Source organism: Nicotiana attenuata, unplaced genomic scaffold, assembly GCF_001879085.1.
Source record: "Nicotiana attenuata strain UT unplaced genomic scaffold, NIATTr2, whole genome shotgun sequence".
In the NCBI taxonomy this organism is placed as follows: Eukaryota; Viridiplantae; Streptophyta; class Magnoliopsida; order Solanales; family Solanaceae; genus Nicotiana; species Nicotiana attenuata.
Window position 1 is genome coordinate 195,835 of NW_017671528.1, and position 7,080 is coordinate 202,914.

Here is a 7,080-nt window from a genome sequence, read left to right on the forward strand (position 1 = left end):
CTTGCTGAGATAGTTAATGGCCTGTTCCTTTCTCCCTGTTTCATCATCCTGCCCCAAAACGCAGCCGAAAGCTCCATCTAATACTGTGATGTAAAGTAGCAAAGGTCTACCTGGCTCAGGCGGAACTAAGACTGGTGGTGTTGACAGGTATTCCTTGATCCTGTCGAAAGCTTTCTGACATTCATCAGTCCACTTGGTGGCGGCATCCTTCTTTAACATCTTAAAGATTGGCTCACAGATAACTGTAGATTGTGCTATGAACCGACTGATGTAGTTGAGTCTCCCCAAGAAACTCATCACGTCCTTCTTGTTCTTTGGCGGTGGCAGTTCTTGGATAGCTTCGACCTTTGATGGATCCAGTTCTATTCCCCGGCGACTCACAATGAACCCAAGTAATTTTCCAGCAGAAACCACAAATGCACACTTTGCGGGATTCAGCTTTAGGTTGTATCTCCGCAATCTGTTGAAGAACTTCCTCAAATCTTCCATGTGATTAGTGGTCTTCTTGGACTTGATGATAACGTCATCTACGTACACCTCGATCTCCTAGTGTATCATATCATGAAAAATGGTGGTCATAGCCCTCATGTAGGTGTCCCCTGCATTCTTTAAGCCAAACAGCATCATCTTGTAGCAGTACATTCCCCACGGCGTGATGAAAGCCGTTTTCTCAACATCTTCTTCATCCATCCAGATCTGATGGTAACCGGCGAAACGATCCACAAATGATTGCAATTCATGCTTGGCGCAATTGTCGATCAGGATGTGTATATTTGGTAAGGGGAAGTCGTCTTTCGGACTGGCTCGGTTGAGATCCCGGTAGTCGACACAGACTCTAACCTTCCCGTCCTTCTTTGGTACTGACAGGATATTGGCTAACCACGTTGGGTATTCCACTACCCTGAGGACCTTGGCTTTGACCTGCTTGGTGACTTCTTCCTTGATTTTCAGACTCATATTTGGCTTGAATTTTCTGAGCTTCTGTTTTACCGGTGGACATGTCGGGTCAGTTGGCAGTTTGTGTGCCACAATAGATGTACTCAGACCAGTCATGTCATCGTATGACCAGGAGAATATGTCCTCATATTCTTTTAGAAATTGTGTGTATTCCTTCTTTTCTGACGACGACAAGTGAATGCTGACTCGTGTTTCTTTGACATTCTCTTCATCCCCCAAGTTAACAATTTCAGTCTCGTCCAGGTTGGACTTCGGCCTATTTTCAAAGTTCTCAACTTCCTTAACAATTTCTTCCGGTATGTCATCTTCCTCTGAATGTATATCCGTTTGTTGCGTTGTCTCATTGCATGTCACAGTCATCGGTTCATCAAGATAAGTAATAGTAATGCTGTATAAGTAAAGTAATGAGAGAAAATAATAAGAGTGTTGATTTGTAAGAAAAGATCGAAATGCTTTGATAAATTCCATAAGTGTTTTGAACATTGAAGATCTTATTGCGAAATTAAAAAAATGCGAAAGGAAAGTCAACTAGTAATAAAAGATAGTGCATGATGCTTGTTCAGCCTTGCTACCCCGAGGCTCGTCGGGCTCTGGTGGTCCTGATGGTCCAGTTATTGAGGCATCCTCCTCTGCTCACAGCCTGTATGGAAGGGCCTTCCTCCCCCTCCTCCTCGAAAATGACACAAGAATCCATATCATCGTCTTCCAGGAACAAATTCCTCACTGCTGCCAGTGCTTCCTCTTCTTCTGACCCATAGATAACTTCGGCCGGTTGGAAAGCATGTTCCAAGCATGGTATCGGCTGCTCCAATGGATAGTAAGGGCAGCGCCATGGTGGCGACCAGTGGCTGAATTCCTCCCAAGTATACTCATATCCCAATCCGAAGGTGGTGCCATGTTTCTTGAGTTTGATAGGCTTAGCGATTCCTTGGAGGTTCTTGCCAAGTCCCTTGCCAGGTTTGTATCCCCTCCAGTTCAATATGCTTTCAATTTTGTTATCCCACCATTTGTCTTTATCAACGGCGTTGACCCGCTCGATGTGGTGATAAGTCTCCCCGCTATCTTTCTTCTGCCTCCTATTGTCGGGATGGTCTGGCGACTTTATATGGGATTACTACCGTCGCTATGAATGATCACCTCTTGGTGATTCCACTCAAACTTCACTGCCTTATGTAGTGTTGACGCTACAGCCCCAGCGACATAAATCCACGGTTGTCCCAACAACAGATTGTAAGATGCCGGCACGTCTATTACTTGAAAGTCAACATCAAACCAAGTAGGCCCCATTTGCAAACACAGGCTAATTTCCCCAATGGTGGACCTTTGGGAACCGTCGAAAGCTTTGACGTTGATGGCCCCGTCCTTGATCTCATGCAGTCCCTTTCCCAATGTCCTGAGTGTTACCAACGGACAAATGTTGAGACCGGACCCTCCATCAAATAGGATTCTGGTGATAAAGTAATCTTCGCATCGCACGGTGATGTGCAACGCCTTGTTGTGACTCAACCCTTCTGGTTGCAGCTCATCTTCATGAAAAGTGATCTTGTGACTTTCCAGTACCTGGCCTACCATGTTAGCCATCTCCCCGGCGGTGATGTTGCTCGGTACATACGCCTCACTCAGCACCTTTAACAGGGCATTCTTGTGTGCATCGGAGCTCTGTAGCAAAGCAAGGATAGAAATTTGCGCTGGGGTTTTGTTCAGCCGATCAATGACCGAGTATTCCTTGGCTTGTATCTTTCTCCAGAGATCGTCGGGCCCGGTTTCAGTGATGGTTGGTCGACTAGAGTCCTGCTTGCTTGACTCAGCCAAATGTTCCGGGGTATAAACCCTACCAGTTCTCGTCATACCCTGTGCCGCAACAGCTTCTCCGAACATGACCTTGCCTTTTTTTCTTGCCTCGGCTGTGTAGTCCCAAGGTTGGGCTTTTGTATGGAATGGTGCTACGTCCGACATTGCCACTGGAATTGGCGTGGCTATCTTTACTCCGAACGGAGCATGCACCTTGGACGGTAAAACTGCAACTTCGAAGGGTGTAGGTGCATTTGCTGGTGACATAAATTCAACCTCAATCGGCGCTGGCGTCTTTGCAGAGGATGGTGCTTCAAACTCAAGTGGCATGGACATATTTATCTCGGCGCCCCCAGAGGGCTGAATCTGGACTACAATCGGAATAAGGGTGACTATTGGCTTCTTTGGATCATCACCTTCTGTTATCAAACCGATTGATCCCTTGGGATCCCAATCATCCTCTATTTCAATCATGTGAACGCCTCCTCCTTTGTGATCAGGCAGAGGGTTATTACGGACATTTGGAGCAAGCTCCTTTGCCACAATGATCTTGTTATCAATTAACGTCTGGATCTTATCTTTCAGAGCGCGACATTCATCAATGGTGTGTCCTTTCATGCCGGAATGATATGCACAGGACTTGTTTGGATTGACCCATTAGAAAAGATTCTCAGGGGCAGCAGGGATAGTGGTGACATAACCAGCAGCTTTGAGTCTTTCATACAACTGGTCGATAGGTTCAGCAATAGCCGTATACTGTTTTGGGGGTTTTCGGTGAAAGTTTGGTCAGGGTCTAGGGAAGTTTTGGCGTGGAGGAGGGGATTGGTAGTGGGATGGTTGAGTGTTGTGAGCGTGGTAAACATGTGCTGGTTGGGGATATTTGGGTGAAGTGGGCTGATATGTGGGAGGTGATTGATAGGTGAGTGGTAGAGTTTAGTAAGAAGGTGATGGTGCTTGGTAGTTTGGGGTAGGCTGATATGTGAGTGGAGGCGTTGGGTACGTTTGGTATTTGACGGGAGATTTGGTTCTCTGTGCTACCATTACGGCTCCTACGTCCCTTTTCTTGGACACACCGCCTGACTGTAAGGCCTTGTTTGTAGCTTGTAAAGCTTCGAAATTAGTAACCATACCGCTTTTGATGCCCTCTTCGATCCTTTCTCCCAGCTTGATAATGTCAGAAAATTTGTGGCCCTTGATCATCATCAACCTTTCATAATACTGTGGGTCTTGGGCCCGGACGAAGAATTTGTTCATTTGTTCTTCTTCTAAGGCGGGTCTGACCTTGGCAGCTTCAGACCTCCAACGAGTAGCATACTCGCGGAATGTTTCTGTGGGCTTCTTCTTTAGATTTTGATTATAGAACACATCCGGCGCGTTCTCCGTGTTGAACCTGAACCTGTCCATAAAGTGGACGCCATGCTTACCCAGTTTGGCCACTTCTTTGGATCTTGGATAATGTACCAAGACAAAGCATCTCCCTTCAAACTCCTCATGAAAAGCTTCATGCGGATTTTCTTGTCTTTTCCTACTCCAACCAGCTTGTCACAGTATGTTCTCAAATGGACCCTTGGATCCCTTGTGCCATCAAACATCTCGAACTTAGGAGGTTTTTACCCCTCGGGCAGTTCGGCATCGGGTTGTATGCAAAGATCTTCGTAGTTCAGCCCTTCAATTCCCTTACTTCCTTCAACGCCCTGGATCCGGCTAGTCAATTTCTTAAGTTCTTTAGCTAGGTTCCTGATAAGCAAATCTTTATCATCAGACTCGGGTGTGTTTGAGATGGGTAGGGTAGAGTGCGGCACAGTCTCTACGTAGATGGCGGTGTTATGGTGGGTGTGGCAGTGGTCATTTGTGGAGTTTTGTGGTTCTGGGATGAGCAGCGGGGTATTGGAAGTATGGCAGGTGTTGCAGTGGTGGTGAGGAGCGAGATGGTTTTGTTGGTTTGGGAGACTCTGTGGAGGTATGGGGTTCTGAGCATTTGGGAAATTGATATCTGGAGTAGTGAGGGAAAATGACAGATTTGCCAAATTTCGAACTTGATCAAGTTCTTCCTGAAATTTTAGCAGATTTTGCTCCAGTTGGGAGGCATTTTCCTTGGGAGCCAAAGTACCATGACCGTGAGTGACCTCTACCCATTCAGCTGAGTTCTCCTTTTGTTCTTGTGTTTGACGGGACTGAGAGGAGGAGTGGGTGGAGGGCCCCTGGATGTTGTGAAATAGGATGATGTTGCCAGAGTTCACGAATTAACCTTTAGGGAGGGGAATAAATAAACAAAAAGTAAAAACAAAAAAGGTAACAAGTCAGTGAGGATCATAAAAAAAATGTTGCAATATTTAAACACATAGTGCCGGAGTATAAAACGTGTCCTAATTTGGGAGCCTCGTTGTGCCCGAGGTAGGCCTAGCGACAAATTGATTTGGAGAACTTAGGATGCTAAATGCCTCATTTTATTGATAAAAAATAGACGAATCCCAAGTTGACACTAAATAAACAGGAAATGGAAATCACTAATGGCCATCGGCCTTGTTACATATGATAGAGCGAAAAGAAAAACTCCTATCCTACTTGGTCCTAGAAGAACCTTCCCCAGATTTGGCATCCCTGGCTCCATCGAACAGCTTTCCTAACTCGCGAAGTCCCGGCAATAGGTAGGCCCTGGGTAGGTGTCCGCCTTTGGTTCCTTCAGCATCTTGGCAATCTTCGACCCTTTTGAGAAACAATTTTGGTCACTAGAGTGTAAATATTTTCACCAGCTTAGCAATCTTGGGTGGATGTTGGTGACCATGCCGAATCTGGGGACTTCGTACCTCATATTCCTGCAACGCAAATAAGGTTAGGCCCTTATCCCCACCAGACTCGACTATTTAATATCAACAATTAGCATGACGCATTTTTAGTTCTCCAAATAAATGCATAGAACGTGATAACGTCCGTTCGGGTTTCAGGGAAACCCAGTGGACTTTGGGCAAGGCTATATTAAAAAGTCATTATGTGGACAACATAACTGACTCGGCTAGGTTTGACCATGATGCATGCACAGTTAAATAGAGTGAGGTTTCAATGGGGTTTTAGACCGGTACCCTTGAGCGGACAACTCAAGGGGGAAAGGCACGGAACCATCGACTACACCGTTGATCGACTGCTTTTACCGCAAATATGTCGTTTTCGGATTTAGGGGGTGATAATATCGGAAGAGCGCAACCACTCATTATAAGCGTTGCTATAGGATTTTGTTTGGCACGAGTGGAATATGATGTTGAGCATGATTATGCAACAGTTAAAGGCATGTAGTCATGTATTTGCATCTTAAGAAAGCAGTAAACACAACAGTTTTCATAATTTAAAGCAGTAGTAAAGGAAAGCAGTAAAGAAAAGAAAAAAAAAGAGACAAGTCATTTTTGCAATCGAAAAGAAAATTGAATGCTTAAAATAATTGTGCGTGAAGAAGCATAAATTCACAATAAAGGTCTGAATGGTAAAAGCCTAAAAGTCCCCAGCAGAGTCGCCATGCTGTCGCGCCCCCTTTTTCTCGCGAAATCGGGTTTATGACATTTGGGAGGACAACTCATTCCTTTTGAGAATTGGGTTTGATTTAAAGAGTCGCCACCTAATGATTAGGGTGCATTAGGGCACCAAGGAGATTTGATTTGAGTAACCAGAGATTGGGTAAGGGCTTGAAATTATTCTAAGGGGAAGGTGTTAGGCACCCCCTCAGAATCCACTAGTGTGGTTCCCGGCCAGACTATTATTGTGAACTTGGGTGCAATTATCATATAGACAAATAGGGCTCAAATAAGAGGGGATTTCATCATATGAAGGTTTGAAAGTAAACAAGGTTTGAAAGAGTAATTAAAAATACTGATTTTAAAAATAAAGAGTTAAAATAATGAACAGAAAGAAATAAAGGGAGAGGGGTCCTAGGTTTATTAATAATATGGATCACCCCACACAATGCCCGGTAATCACTCCTCAATGAGGGGTTACACGTGACATTATCGCGTGGTCATCATGTCCATATCTACCCTTCCCACCCCGTTAAGGTATTAAAGCGCGAAATGGTCTCGTTTACTTATTACATGCTACTACCCTTCCCAATCCTATCAGTCCCGGAGGCACGAGGACTACTAATCCTAAAGGGAAGGGATTTAGGCTTATTTGTGGTTTCAAAGGCAAAAATTCTAAGGCGACATACAAAACATGTATAGCAAGTTGGGGGAAAGCACATAACAAGCAGAGGCTCAGATATACCTCCTTGAACAAAGAAACACGTAATTAGCATGACTTACACATACTAGTTAAGGTCTGATTAAGTACTGAACATGCAAGAGCTTA